The sequence below is a fragment of the Hemiscyllium ocellatum genome, chromosome 44 (assembly GCF_020745735.1).
Source record: "Hemiscyllium ocellatum isolate sHemOce1 chromosome 44, sHemOce1.pat.X.cur, whole genome shotgun sequence".
NCBI classification, from domain to species: domain Eukaryota; kingdom Metazoa; phylum Chordata; class Chondrichthyes; order Orectolobiformes; family Hemiscylliidae; genus Hemiscyllium; species Hemiscyllium ocellatum.
In genome coordinates this window covers 30,154,448-30,171,378 of record NC_083444.1, presented here as the reverse complement: position 1 = coordinate 30,171,378, position 16,931 = coordinate 30,154,448, and positions in this window count along the sequence as shown.

The window sequence follows — 16,931 nt, the reverse complement described above, 5'->3', positions numbered from 1 at the left end:
GATAATAGTTTGGCAGGTGGAATTTAACATGATGTAACCTGTCATTTCATTTACAGGAATAACGGAAAGCAATATGTTACTGAAATGGAGAGGGATTGTAGGACTTATTGATACTGTGTCCTCGGGGGTTGACTCAGACCCGTTCAGACATGGCAGGTTGTGCTCCATCTCTAATCGTCTGCTCCCAGTCACTCCAAGTGACCCCATTGCTCTCCGTACACATGGAATACTTTAATGTGGTTGATTGTTGGTGGGGATGGTGTTTTGAAACGTGCATCGAAGGGACGGCCTTTATCCAAGATATATTCATTTCTTTCTACGTGGAGACCTGATGACGATGGGAATGGCTGACCTCTTATGAATGAAGAGGCCGTGATTGCTGCCAGGACGGTAGGTATTCACCAACATGATGTACTGTGCATGGACACACTGTAACATTAATAGAGAGAGAGAGAGAGCTCCTTCAGTTCGTCTACGTCTCCCCATTGACATGGGTACTCTGCAGATGCAATGTACACCATCGGGAATCCCACTATACTGGATATACCCGGCAGCTCCCTGCTGTGGGAGAAACAATGTATTTACCTCATCCACCATATATATCCTCCATCACCGAATGGTGACATTGATATTGAGATTTTGGGAAATGACGGATATGTCACCTAGTCCTGCCTGGAAAGTTATGGATCATAGAAGCTGAATGAAACTGTGTCCCTAACAGCCACTGGCAGCACCACCCTCCCCCTGGTGTGATGCAGCAGGACGTGTTGAAGGAGATGACACCGCTTTGTGCCCAGCTACTTGTTCAGTCAGGGTCCCCTCACAATCTGCTCCTGGGTTAAGTGTAGCTTGGGAAGTTGTTCCTGGAATACTTGGGGTGGATACAGCAGATCCTTTTCCCCACACACACTCACTCCGTGGTTTCAGAGCTTCCCCTCTCTGCAGCCTCTGCTTCATGTGTTGTTCATGTTGCAGGCTCAGATGCTGTAACTACAGTCCCCATGGTCCATCCAGAGTTGAGTCACCAAATCCTCAGGTCTCCCTGAATGTCTGAGGCAGCTTACAGCATAACTTCCAGCAAACCATCCCCAGCCACTCCACTAAATTTTTAATAACAGGAGTCAGTCAGAAACCCCTCGGCTACAGTGTTGTGGACCAGACCAGATCCCCGCAAAATATTTTAAGAAGGCCACTTAGACCCAAACCTTTCCTTATTTTGAATATAGATGTGAAGCGTGCTTTCTAGATATATTGTGACTGGTCAACCTACTCGACATTAAGCAAAATATTATCTATTCAAATACTTTAGTTAAAACACAATCAAAGAAAAGAAAAATTTGGGATGGCTTATATGTTGGAACACTTATACAAATAATAGATACCATACCATCTTGGTTTAAACCGCTTGGCACAAAGATATATTCAAATGTATTCAGATACTTACAGCAGTTTTCCAATCCAGGAGGAAACAACATCAACAGAGATCTCAAAGAGAAAAGCAGCTGGGGATCGTGTATTGAAACTTCCAACCCTTCTGGGATCCCCAGCAGCTTCTTAATGCTGCAGCTAAAAACAAAATGAGAGAACCTGATCTGGGAGAGCTGGCCACTGCCCTTCCATTGTTACCACGATTTAATGAAACCTAAAGTCTTTCTCAGTTATTTACTTAAACTGCTTTCAGACAGCAGTTCCGCACTCTGCCTTTAAATCCTCTCTTCAAAAAAATAACCCAAGAGAAAATCACCTTTTTACAGTGATAGTATACTCACAACTCCACCATCAATAATGATCCATCAATATACAAAAATGGATTAATTTTAGACCTCCTAACCTTCCTCTATTAGCAGACTGAAATGCATATATATTACGTTGACTCTGAGCATACAAATGCTCACAACTAGATTCAATTTCATTCATTTTACTCCTGCCACAGAGTGCCTTTGTCTTTCTTCATCCAAGTCTCCACAACGTGTCAAAATGTAGGTTTTCTCACCCTGTCACCTGTATAATTTCAAATTGAATGGCAGCAATAATAAGCTCAATCGAAACAGACTGGCATTATTCTTCCCAAACCGCTCCAAAACTTTAAGGGGTCACAATCAGTGATAAAAAAATGTCTCAGGTATGTTATTCACAATTTAAAAGCTGAAATGTTGTAACGCCAACGTCAAGCTAAAGGCCTCCTGTCCCATTGTGGAATAAATCTGTTGATGTTTCCACGTTACGCTTCAACCACACGTTACATAATGGAGCACTTCTCATCTCTCCAATAGTCCCTCTGAATGACATAGCTCCTCATATTTCAGCATTAAAGAATTACATGAATTCGATTGGGACAACACCACCATTATAGGACAGGCCAAACAGAGAACAGCCAGGGAATTCCTAGAAGCATGGCACTCATCCACGAATTCGATCAACAGACACATCGACCTAGACCCTATATACCGGCCACTGCAGCGGACAGCTACTGACAACCGGAAGCGGCAGATTCAAACCAGTATAAATGCCAGAGGAATCAGCACAGAAGCGCTTCACAGGAGGCTCCCAAGCACTGAAGATGTCACCTAGAAAGGGGATGAAACGTTTGCAAGAAAACCTCCCAGCTCGGCGAACAGAACTACAACAACACAACAAACAACATAAACTGGGACAAGATGACAGCCCAGAATGGAGGGCTGTGCAGACCTTGCTAGGGTGTTGCTCAGTAAACTGCACTATCTGCACAGCATGGAGAGTATTGCAAACTTTACTATCATATGCTAACTATACTCGCAACAGATTACTGCCTACAATGGGAAGATTTGCAGCGTGTATGTGTTCATCAGAAACTGAGGGACAGTGCGTGTGTGTGTGCGCGATTGGCGTGGTTGAATGTGAAACTCATTGTTTGAGAAGGAACGCACATGGAAGAAATTATTTTAAATACGAACAACTGGCAGGCTTTTTGTTAATCAACAGAGAGAGAACGAGAGAAGTTTCATGTAAGATGAGATAAAGTGTTTGAGAATGTTAAAATAAAGTCATCGCCAGACACAATAGCAATATACATCGGTGTGCACATGAATGACAGATGGATGGGAGTTTGGTGTGAGTTAGAATCAGATTTCCTTTGGCAGGTTTGAAGCCGGGAGCGTCAGCAGCAGATTATTAACTTCATTTAGACGGTATTTCATAGCTCAAGGTTCAAACAGCAGATGGAAAACACTGGTGAGATATATTCTGTGGTGGAGAGTTTTTCAAGTTAGAAATGGTCAGGGTATGGTGCCAGGAATCAGCTCATGGTCAAAGGGATCTCCCACAGTTGTGACTTGTCTGCTTCAGCCGCAGATATTAGCCAGGGATGGGGTGGAAGTGGAGTTTGTAACCAGAACAGTGGAGACTGACCTCCATGCTGTTAATATTTAAATTCCAAAGGCAATGATACAATAAATTGTAGTTCTTCACTGAAACTGAGAAGGTCAACATAGAGACCCATGAGTAACACTGCCAGAGCAGAGAGGGAGACAGTAATTGAACACATTCCTTGATGTAATTAGTAGTGGTCTGGAGAGTGAATATCTGGATTGAGAGTTTCAACAGGAAAATAATAGTGACAAGAAGTGTAGACTATATGAAGGAATAGTAATACAGTCATAACCGGTTCTCAGAAAAACAAATCTGGACAGTGACACTTACCAGGAACACCAACGATAGCCAGGAAAGGATAATAAAAATATTGAATAATGAGAAGAGCGTAATAGATCCGTATGATTATTACCACCAATAAAATACAGAAAGATACCAAACATAATCGGATAAGCTCCTGTCTATTTTTGGAACTTGCCAGTCTAATGTTCCTAGATTCGGATACATTTTTGGAACATTCCAACCTAATGTTCTCAGATTCGGATCTCTCCGCCCCCTCTCTCTAAATCTGCTGATCACTGTCAGTGCTGTCGGTGATTCTCCCGCTCATGTTATAGGATAACACATTGAACGGCGCCCATTTATCATTAAAAGATCGAAACCCTCCACTGGGATAATTAGAATCCATGGAGATTGGCATTAATCACAATCACTGAACAAACACTGGGAAACTGAGCAAAGACTACAACAACGGATGAATGGGCACCGCACAACAATCAACAGACAGGAGTGTTCCCTTCCAGTTGGGGAATACTTCAGTGGTCCAGGACATTAAACCTCGGACCTACTGGTGACCATCCTTCAAGGTGGACTTTGGAACAGGCAGCAGCCAACAGTGGCCGAGCAGAGGCTGAAAACTAATTTCGGGACCCAGAGGGAGGGCCTCAACCGGGACATTGGGTTCACATCACATCACAGGTTATCACCATTGCACTGTACACACACACACACACACACACACAGACACACGTATACACACACACACATGCACTCCTATACACACACATGCATACGGACACACATGTACACAGACACTCACACACACCCTTACAGACACCCACACTCAGACAGGCATCCAATCAGTGATTTAGACCACTCTGCACTCATGCACATACATAAGACCATAAGACCATATGACCATAAGACATAGGAGTGGAAGTAAGGCCAATCGGCCCATCGAGTCCACTCCGCCATTCAATCATGGCTGATGGGCATTTCACCTCCGCTTACCAGCGTTCTCCCCATAGCCCTTAATTCCTCGAGACATCAAGAATCTATCAAACTCTGCCTTGAAGACATTTAGCGTCCCGGCCTCCACTGCACTCTGTGGCAATGAATTCCACAGGCCCACCACTCTCTGGCTGAAGAAATGTCTCTGGATTTCTGTTCTGAATTTACCCCCTCTAATTCTAAGGCTGTGTCCACGGGTCCTAATCTCCTCGCCTAATGGAAACAATTTGCTAGCGTCCACCCTTCCCAAGCCATGTATTATCTTGTACGTCTCTATTACGTCTCCCCTTAATCTTCTAAACTCCAATGAATACAATCCCAGGATCTTCAGCCGTTCCTCATATGTTAGATCTACCATTCCAGGGATCATCAGTGTGAATCTCCGCTGGACACGTTCCAGTGCCAGTATGTCCTTCCTGAAGTGTGGGGACCAAAACTGGACACAGTACTCTAAATGGGGCCTAACCAGAGCTTTATAAAGTCTCAGTAGCCCATCTCTGCTTTTATATTCCAACCCTCTTGTGATAAGAGACAACATTGCATTCGCTTTCTTAATCACGGACTCAACCTGCATGTTTACCTTTAGTGAATCCTCGACTAGCACTCCCAGATCCCTTTGTATTTTGGCTTTACTAATTTTCTCACCATTTAGAAAGTAGTCTATCCTTTGATTCTTTTTTGCCAAAGTGCAAGACCTCGCACTTGCTCACGTTAAATTCCATCAGCCATTTCCTGGACCACTCTCCCAAACTGTCCAGATCCTTCTGTAGCCTCCCCACTTCCTCAGTACTACCTGTCTGTCCACCTAACTTCGTATCATCTGCAAACTTGGCTAGAATGCCCCCAGTCCCCTCATCCAAATGATTTATATACAATGCAAATAGCTGTGGCCCCAACACTGAACCTGCAGGACATCTCTTGTCACCGGCTGCCATTCTGAAAAAGAACCTTTTATCCCAACTCTCTGCCTTCTGTTCGATAGCCAATCCTCAATCCATCCCAGCAGCTCACCTCGAACACCATGGGCCCTCACCTTGCTCAGCAGCCTCCCGTGTGGTACCTTATCAAAGACCTTTTGAAAGTCTAGATAAACCACATCCACTGGGTTTTCCTGGTCTAACCTATTTGTCACCTCTTCAAAGAATTCCAACAGGTTTGTCAGGCATGAACTCCCCTTACTAAATCCATGTTGACTTGTTCTAATCAGACTCTGCTCTTCCAAGAATTTGGAAACCTCATCCTTCATGATGGATTCTAGAATTTTACCAACAACCGAGGTTAAGATAATTGGCCTATAATTTTCCATCTTTTGTCTTGATCCTTTCTTGAACAAGGGGGTTACAACAGCCATCTTCCAATCATCCTGGACCTTTCCTGACTCCAGTGACTTTTGAAAGATCTCAACCAATACCTCCGCTATTTCCTCAGTCACCTCTCTCACAACTCTAGGGTATATCCCATCGGGGCCAGGAGATTTATCAATTTTAAGACCTTTTAACTTTTCTAGCACTATCTCTTTCGTAACGGCAACTATACTCAACTCAGCCCGGTGACTCCCTTTAATTTTTGGGATATTACTCATGTCTTCCAATGTGAAAACTGACGCAAAGTACTTGTTAAGTTCTCCTGCTATTTCCTTATCTCCCATCACTAGGCTTTCTGCATTAGTTTGAAGTGGCCCAATGTCTACTTTTGCCTGTCGTTTGTTTCTTAAACATCTCCTCTCTCTCACTGATACTCAAACCACCCACCCCAGCTACGCACACACACTCCCATACTCACACATGCACCCCCTCGCAGACTTAAGAAACTCTACATCATTCACACACATATACACTCCCTCTCACACTCACAACCACCAACCAAGACAAACACACACACACACAAACAAACAGACAAAGACCCACATGCACACATATGTTTTATGGGGTGAATTTGTACTTGCAGAGTTACATGGTACTTTGCTCAAAAACTGCATGAATTCATGTAAACCTCTGAGCTCAAAAACTGCATGAATTCATGTAAAACTCTATTATCACACTTTTCAGATTAGAATCAATCTAAACATCATGGTATAGACAGAGAACACAGGGGGCGAACTCCTTCAACATATTGTCGAGTTAACACTCAATGTTACAGCTAACCTGAGAATGCAACTTTAAAAGAAAAAAGGTTTTGTGATTTACACATGAAAGAAGTGAAACTATCATGGTATTCGAACAGATGAAAGACTCAAAAGACAATCAAGGTATCTTTCAATGTATAATTTCAGTTACATCACACTGTAAATGTTTGTTATAAATTCTGTGCCTTAGAAGTGTGTCCTCCACTATCACCTGATGAAGGAGCGGCGCTCCGAAAGCTAATGTGCTTCCAATTAAACCTATTGGACTATAACCTGGTGCTGTGTGATTTTTAAGTTTGTACACTCCAGTCCAACATCAGCATCTCCAATTCATGACTAAACAAACAGGCTCAGTAAACCAGTTCCACACATCACTTTTCATATCACTATAAAACAGCATTTACTGGAATTGGATGGAATGGATGAGGTTTGCTGAGGGATGGACCATAAATCTTTAAACCTTTTAAATCTTTTTTTAACTTGTATATGAGAGTATTAACAAGATACTGCAGGGGTCTATATATGTTCCACTCTGTTTATGAAAGGAGGCAATTATAAAATATCAGATCGGCTGCATAAAATAAACTCGGGTGGGTAAGTTTCTGGATAGCTCAACACAAAGTGCGGTACTTATTGACCAGTGTGAGGCTACTCCTGGTTTTAAGTGCCCTGTTGTCAAATCCTTTCATAACCTTGAGACAGAGCAATGAGACTGCTGCTTAGCAATAGGCCGAAGCAATTCTGTCCCAATGGGCCTCTTACAGAGGGATAAGAGAAGGCCATTCAGCCCATATTAGCCTGTTGCTACTTGAAAAGGTGGAAATCTAGAATATTGCCAACAGAATCATTCAAAACAAAGAGATGTGTCGCTGCAGCCATATGAGGTGTTACTGATAGGGCACCTGGAGTACATTGTGTTGTTTGTGTTTCTGTAACTGAGAAGGGATGGACCTCCATCAGATACAGTTTAATGGCTGCTCGGAATCCATGGGTTGCTGTGTCATTTAATGTCTTGGGTCTGTTACACAGGGACACGAGGAGACCATTCAGCCTCTCTAGCCTTTTACAGAGGGACAGGAAGTGTTTACTTAACTTTCAAGTCTGTTACACATAAATATTAGTTTTAAATTAGTTTTGGAATAGGAAAGACCTAAGGTAAATATTAAAGTTCTAACTTTGAACAAGGCGAATTTTGAAAGTGTTATGGAGACCTGTGAAAGGCTGATTGCAATAACCTATTCACAGGTAAAGGGATGGTTGGAAAATGCCAAGGCCATTAAACTGGGTTTCAGAGAGTCCAGAGCCAATGTGTTCCCATTAGTGAGAGGGGCAAGGCTGGTGAGTGATGGGAGTGCTGGATGGCTAGATATATTGATGCTCTGGCCAAGGTAAGGAAGGAGGCATATGTCAGGTAAACACAGCTGAGATCAAATGAATCCCTAGAGCTGTATAAGGGCAGTAAGTGTATAGTCAATGGGGAAATTGGGCCAGAAAAATGAGAACAAGGGATGGCTTTAGAAATAGGGTTAATGAGGCATTGAAGAAATTCTACAAATCCTTTTATGGGAAAAGATTAACTCGGGAGAGAATATGGCCCCTTAAAGATCAGTAAGGTTACCTATGTATGGAACCACATATACATAGGTTGGAGGGATACGAAACAAGTATTGCTCCTCAGTATTTAATGTGGAGGAGGTTACAAGAGCGAGAGAATGAAGAAATATATAGGGATATCTTGAAAAGTGTCTATATTCCAAGGAGTTGTTGGACATTTTAAAAGATATAAATGTGAACAAATCCCTGGAATCTGAGCAGTTGTATCCCAGATACTTTTGGGAAGCTAGGAAAGAGATTGCTCAGCATTTTGCTGATATATTTGTAACATTGATTTCCACAGGTGAGGTGTCAAAAGACTGGAGGGCTGCTAACGTAGTGTCATTATTGAAGAAAGTAAGGAAAGACCAGGTAACTATAGATCAATAAGCCTGACGTTAATGGTGACTAAATTGTTGGAGGAGATTTCGAGGAAAAGGATCAATATGCATTTGGAAAGACAAGGACTGAAGAGGGCTTTGTACATTGGAGATAACGTCTCACTGACTCGGTGGAATTTTTTGAGGAAGTGATGAAGATGATTGATAAAGACAGGACAGTGGATATTGTCTTTATGCATTTCAGTAAGAAAACCAAAATGTTCTACATGGCAGACTGGTTAGCAAGGTCAGACTGCCTGGGATCCAGGGAGAGCTCGCCATTTAGATCCAACATTTTCTTGAATATTGGAGGCAGGTTGTGACACTGACATTCGTTTATTAAACTTGGAGACCTGTGACCAGTGGTGTGCCACAAAGATCAATAGTGGGTCCAGTGCCTTTTGTCACTAATAGAAATCATTTGCGTTTGAGTATACGATGTATGATCAGTAAGTTTGTAGATAGTACCAAATGTGTTGGTGTAGTCGACAGTGAAGAATGATCTGTCAGATTATAATGGGACCTTGTTGAGGTGAACCGAGGAGTGGCAGATGGAGTTTATTTTAGTTAAATGTGAGGTGTTGCATTTAGGCAAGACAAATCAGGGTAAGACATATAGGTAGGGTCCTGTCGAATTCTGCCAATCAGGGAGAACTCCATCGAAATTATCGAATCCCTACAGAGAGGAAACAGCCTATTGAACCCATCGAGGCCACACCGAACCTCTAAACTTTATCCCACTGGACAAACCCCTACCCTAAACCTCTGATCCTGCATTTCCCATGGCTAATTCCCCTCGCCTAAACATTCCTGGGTACTGTAGCATGGCCAATCTACCATTATCTGTATATCTTAATACTTGCAGAGGAAAACATAACATCCGGAGGAAACTCACGCAGACACTGGGAGAATGTGCAAACTCCACACAGGCAGTCATTCAAGGATGGAATTAAACCCAGATCGCTGCGCTCTGAAGCAGCAATGCTAGCCACTGAGCTACTGTGTCACCTTGTGGTGCAGATTCTCCGTTCCTTGAAAGTTCCGTCACAGGTAGATAGTATATTGAAGAAGACACTTGGTGATCTTCCATTTATTGGTGCGTGCTTTGAGTCTAAGCGTTCGCAAGACATGTTACATCTGTACAGGACATTGGTTTGGCCACTTTTGTAATACTGCCTGTAATTCTGGTCTCCCTGCTGTCGGAAAAATGTTGTCAAACTTGAAAGGGTGCAGCAGAGATTTAAAAGAATGTTGCAGGGGTTGGAGGGTTAGAGTTACTGGAAGAGTTTGAATAGGCTGGGGCTATTTTCAGGTTTTGAGGCTGTGAGGGGACATTAAAGAGGATCATAAAATCATGAGGGGCATAGATAAGGTAAACAGTCAACGTCTTTTACCCAGGATAGGAAAGTCGAAAATTAGAAACCAAAGGTTTAAGGTGAGAGGGGAAAGATTTAAAAAGGGACACGAGGGACATTTTCACACAGAGACTGCTGTGTGTATGGATTGAGCAGCCAAAAGAGGTGGTGGAGGCAGGTATAGTTACACCATTTAAAAGGCATTTGGATGGATACATGCATGGGAAGTGTTTAGAGGGAAATGGGCCAAGTGCTGGCAAGGGGGACAAGTTTTATTTAGGATATTTGGTTAGTACGGACGATCAGGCCGAAAGGTATTTTTCCGTGCTGTACATCTCTGAGACTCTATTGTCTCTTGAGTGTATAACGCAGAAACAGGAGGAGGCAATTCAGCTTCTGAATTCTGTCAGTCAGCTTGCTTGCTCAATTACTGTGAATAAAATACAAAAATACATCATTCAAATTTTGATGGTGTTTTACAGAAACAGGAGAAAGGCTTTTCGTCAGGGAAAGCTGTAAGGAATGTGAAGAGGCCATTCAGTCCCTCGACTCCATTCCGCAGGAGCAGCAGGTGAGCACAGAGCTATTGGAGCCTGTTAGTCAGGAGCAGGAGGGGGATATCTACTATCTCAAACCTTGGATCAGGAGGCAGTCACTCAGCTGCCCAAGATTGGGACATAGGAACAGGAGGCAGTCATTCAGCTGCTTGAGACTGGGACACAGGGACAGGAGGGAGTCACTCAGAGCTCGAAACTGGGACACAGGGAGCTCTGGAGACTAGTGAGGCCCAAGGATCCTGTTATGCTGGAACAAGAGGAGGTGACTCAGTCCCCACCATTATGGGACACTGGGAGAGAAGGGGAGTTTTCTTGGAACAACAGAAATATATGAATAAATTGCTTTGACTGTCCATTCAATCCTGCCCCACCATTCACAAAGACCACGTGTGATCTGATTATGATTCCCTCATTCCATTTTACAGAGACGCCCCTCTCTGGAGCCTCTGCTCCATTTATTGGTCATTTTGCAGACTCTAATGCTGCAACAACACTCACCATGACTCATCCAGAAGGATGGGTCTAACCAGATGAGTCAGGATTTGAAGGGTCCAATCACAAGAATGAAAACACAAAATAAAGGTATTGCCAGATGTTTACTTCTCTCACATTCGCAATCCAACTCACAAAACCACCCCATCTATTACATATTCAGAATGGAGCACTGTGTAGATCCGGCTAGTGTACTGCTGAATGCAACCCAGCAATGTCCAGAGTGAAACTCTGTGCAGCCCACACCAATGCTTGATCTATAATCATGGGCCAAATGTTCAGTGTGGGGAGCTGTGCAGTCCGCACTGGTTCATTCATATATAAGCCCAGGCTATTGCATTGATCAGTAACACTGTGTTAGATCACTGCCCAGTGTGGGGAAACTTGAAGCCAATTTTGGAAGTGACAGGATGTGCAGTTCCCATCCATTTACAGTTCCATATCTCCACTGTACCTTGATAAGGGGTGCTGCGAATGTGAAAATCACTGCGATGGAGAGATGTAAATGGAAACAATTTAAATACCAATAGTTCTGATTAAGGCGCATATCACTCTAGTATTTAATGTTGAAATAACTGAGATAATATCCAATGAGGTCTTGTGAACAGTACAAAGAAGTAAGAGGGGGATGGTGATGTTATAGTGGTTGCACTATAAGCCTCTAAATAATCAATGGGTATTAGAGGAACAAATATGCAGGGAGACTGGGGAGACTTGCAGGAGCAACAGGATTGTTATAATAGGTGTTTTTAATTTTCCTAACATAGACTGGGACTTCCAGAGGGTTAAGAACTTAGATAGAACTTAATTTGTTAATTGTGTTGAGGACAGTTTCCACAAGCAATATATAGAGGATCCTACTGGGGAAGGGACAAACTCGACCTACTGTTGGGAATTAGGGGTAGGATATGTGACGGAGGTAAAATGGGGGAGAATTTTGCGAAAAGTGACTAGAGCTTTATTAAATTTAAAATAGTTATGGTAGGGACAATATTGGTCCACGGATTCAAGTTCTAAGTTGGGGAAAGGCGTATGTTGTTGAAATTAGACAGGGGATTGCAGGGGATGATTGGAGTAATTTGTTTCCAGGTAAAAGAATCCCGGACAACAGGGCGGGCTTCAAAAGTGAGATAGTTCGAGTTCAAGGTCTACATGTTCCTGTGAGGGTGAAGGGAAAGTGAGGCTGGAAGAGAGAACCCTGGATGACAAATGATATTGAGGATCTGACCAACAAAAAAAAGGAGACGTGGCTCAGGTATAGGCAGCTGGGACCAAGGGAATCCCTGGAGGTACACAGGGGACACAGGAGTTTACTGAAGAAGGAAATCAGCAAGGCGAAAAGGGGGTATGTGATAGCCTTGGCTGAGCAGATTGGTGTGAATCCAAATTCAGTATAGTAGAGAAAAAGAACAACCATAGAGAGAATAGGACGTCTTACAATCCAAAATGGGCATGCATGTGTAAAACCTCACGAGATGGTTGAGTTCCTCATTTCACCCTCTGTGTTTATCATGAAGAAAGACATGAAGACCTGTGACATTTGGGACGTTAATTGACGTATATTGGAACAGTCCATATCATTAATGGTACTAATGGACATATTAGAATGCTGACATTCAGATAAGGTCCTGACCAGACAAATCCAAGAGCACTGCAAGAGGTGAGAGAAGACAGTTCAGGGGCCAAGAACCTGGAAGACTGGGCCGTAACAAACATGCCCTTATTCAAGAAGGGCTGCAAATAAATGCCTGGAAATATAGACCAGTAAGCTTCACATCTGTTTTCGATAAACCGCTTAAGAAGGATCTGAGAGATAAGATGTGCATGCATTTGGAAAGACAGAGTTTGACTTGGAGCAGTCAGCATGGCTTTGTGCGTGGCAGATCATGCCTTTTAACTTTTGTTAGAGTTTTTGAGGAAGTGACCAGAAAGGTTGACGAGGGCAGGGTGGTGGACATAGTCTATGTGGATTTCAGTAAGGCCTTTGATAAGGTTCCACAAGGTGGGCTGCTCTGGAAGGTTAGATCGCATGGACTCCAATGTAAGCTGGCAAATTGGCGACACAATTTGCTTGACGTGTTGAAGCAAATGGCTCTGGTGGAGGTACGCTTGTCGGACTGGAGGCCTGTGACTAGTGGAGTGCCTCAGTGGTCGGTCATGGGCCCATTGCTGTTTGTTATCTATATCAATGATTTGGACCAGAGTGCACAGCGCAAGGTTAATAAGTTTGTAGATGACTCTAAATTAGGAGGCATCATTTACAGTGATGAACATTATCAGAAATTGCAGCAGTCCGCTGGTCAGCTGAGGAAGTGGGTTGAGAAATAGCAAATGGCGTTTCATATAGATAAATGTGACGTCTTCCATTATGGAAAGTCAAATCCAGGTAGGAGTTTAATGATGAATGAGAGGGTCTTAAGGCGTGTAGTGGAACAAAAGGAGTTTGGAGATCAGGTGCACGGCTGTCTGAAATTTGAGTCCCAGATACACAGGACAGTGAAGAAGGCTGTTGGAGTACACTGGCCTTCATCAGGGCATTGAGTATATACGTTGGGATGTTATGTTCCTGTTGTACAGGATGTCGGTAAGGCTGCAGTTGGAGTATTGTGTTCAGTTTTGTTCACATTGCTCTAGAAAAGATATTATTGAACGAGAAAGAGTGTAGAAGAAATTTACAAAGATGTTTCCTGAGCTAAAGGCTCTAAGTTATAGGCAGAGTTTGGACAGGTTAGAACTTATTTCCTTACAGCGTAGGAAACTGAGAGGGTTCTTATCGAAGTTTAACTCTTATAAAATCATGAGCGACGTACATGGGGTGAATACTTCAATTTTTTTGGGATGTTATGTTCCTGTTGTACAGGATGTCGGTAAGGAAAAATATTCTGTTGTGTTGATTGTCTGAAAACTCCCCGGGCTGTTGTGTCTTTGTAAGCTCATCGTGGAGAATATCCCTTTGGACTTTCTCACCAGAATGGTGCACCAAAAACAGAGAATATTATAATTCATAGAATCATAGAGGCATAGAGATGTAAAGCATGAAACAGACCCTTCAGTCAAACCCATCCATGCCGATCACATATCCCAACCCAATCAAGTCCCACCTACCAGCACCCAGCCCATATCTCTCCAAACCCTTCCTATTCATTTACCCATCCAAATTCCTCTTAAATGTTGCACTTGCACCAGCCTCCCCCACTACACCTGGCAGCTCATTTCATGCACGCACCACCCTCTGTGTGAAATAGTTGTCCCATAGGTCTCTTTTATATCTTTCTCCTCTCACCCTAAACCTATGCCCTCTAGTTCTGGACTCCCCGACCCCAGGGAAAAGACTTTACCTATTTATCCTATCCATGCCACTCATACTTTTGCAAACCTCTATAGCGTCACCACTCTGACTGGGATGCTCCAGGCAAAACAGCCCCAGCCTGTTCAGCCTCTCCCTATAGCTCAAATCCTCCAACCCTGGCAACATCCTTGTAAGTCTTTCCTGAACCCTTTCAACTTTCCGATAGAAAGGAGACCAGAATTGCACGCAATATTCCAACAGTGGCCTAACCAATGTCTTGTACAGCTACAACATGATCTTCCAACTCCTGTACTCTATACTCTGACCAATAATGGAAAGCATATCAAACGCTTTCTTCACTATCCTATCTACCTGCGACTCCACTTTCAAGGAGCTATGAACCTGCACTCCAAGGTCTCTTTGTTCAGCAACACTCCCTGCGACCTTACCATTTAGTGTATAAGACCTGCTGAAATTCCAAAAGTGCAGCACCTCATATTTATCTTAATTAAACTCCATCTGCCATTTCTCAGCCCATTTGACCATTTGGTCAAGATCCCATTATAATCTGAGGTGACCCTCTTCGCTGCCCACCTCCAGTTTTGGTGTCATCTTCAAACTTACGAACTTTACCTCTTACGCTCGCATCTAAATCACTTATGTCAATGACAGAAGTAGTGCATCCAGCACTGATCCTTCTGGCACTGCACTGGTCACAGGCCTCCGTTCTGAAAAACAACCGTCCATCACCACCCTCTGTCTTCTACCTTTGAGCCAGTTCTGTATCCAAATGGCTAGTTCTCCCTGTATTCCCTGAGATTTAACCTTGCTAATCAGTCTCCCATGGGGAACCTTATCACAACCCTTACTGAAGACCATATAGATCGCATCTACCCCTTTGCCCTCATCAGTCCTCTTTGTTACTTCCTCAAAAAACACAATCAAGTTTGTGAGACATGATTTCTCACGCACAAAGCCATGTTGATTATCCCTAATCAGTCCTTGCCTTTCCAAATACATGCACACCCTGTCCCTCAGGATTCTCTCCAACAACTTGCACACTACCAACATCAGGCTCACTGGTCTATAGTTCCCTGGCTTGTCCTAACCACCCTTCTTAAACAGTGGCACCACGTTAGCCAACGTCCAGTCTTCCAGCACCTCACCTGTGACTATCCATGTTGCAAATATCTCAGCGAGAGGCCCAGCAATCACTTCTCTAGATTCCCACAGAGTTCTAGGGTATGCATGATCATGTCCTGGGGACCCGTTTCAAGACATCCAACACTTTCTCCTCTGTAATATGGACAGTTTGCAAGGTGTCACCATCTATTTCCCTACATTTTATGACTTCCATATCCTTTTCAACAGTAAATACCGATGCAAAATACTGGTATAGTATCTCTCCCATACTTCCTGTGCTAGCAAATATATTCTGTTGTGTTAGATGTCTGAAAGCCCCCCCGGGTCTGTTGGATTGTCATAAGCTCGTCATGGGAAATATCCCTTTGGATTTTCTCACCAGTATGGTGCACCAAAAAAGCACAGATTTAGATAAGATATGACAACCCTTTTTGGATTACCGCGATACAGGCTTATCTGCAACTTTAAAAAGGGCATTTATATAGCCATGACGATATTGTCTAATGAATCAAATATGAAGAATTATGAACATATGAATGTGTAATGCTCTCGAAGAATGAGAGCTATCATTGTATTATGCTGAGCCGAATTATTTATTGTTTATTTTTGTTCTTCTTCTGTCCGTTTATAGACTTTAACTTGTTTTGGATCTACATGAACAAGGGTGTAATTTTGTTCAGTTATTTGAATTGCTTTGTTATTTGTTTAATATAATAATAAAAATCTCTTCTTCAATAAAACTTTCTGTTAAAAAATTAAACTGCTAACATTGATAGAATAGAGTCCCAAAGAACTCTCATTAGATAGACCACTCATGGTGGTTTACGCTGAAGATCACCACATGGGTGACAGGGTGAGGGTGAGAGAGCATCCCCTTCATGGAAATCTGTGTCAATCTGTGCTGGTGTCCTCCCTCTGCATCACAAACCAACCATCCAGCCAATTGAGTGGGAGACTGTGTAACTGTTACACAAAGAATCAGTCACAGACAAGGGGCAAGATCAACTTTCATGACAAGGTAAAATGTATATTTAATGTAATGGTCATGATAACGGCTGAGGATCAAAACGTTCTCTGCTAGAAATTGTATTTTATATTGAGACACGTGTTTAGAAGGTGTCTTTGGCTGAATACAATAAGGTGAGACAAGTGAAATCACCAGAATGATTAATTGTGATTAGATATCGATAACCATGAAATAAGTGCATGTTTTTGATTGGTCTGTGGAAAGCATGCCGACTGCTGCATGAATGTATAAAGCAGATAAAATATATTGTTCGGAGATTCCGTCCCCATGTGAAGTGCCTTCTGAACGCATGCTGGACGAAACCCGGGGTAAAAAAAAACTTCCGAGAATCG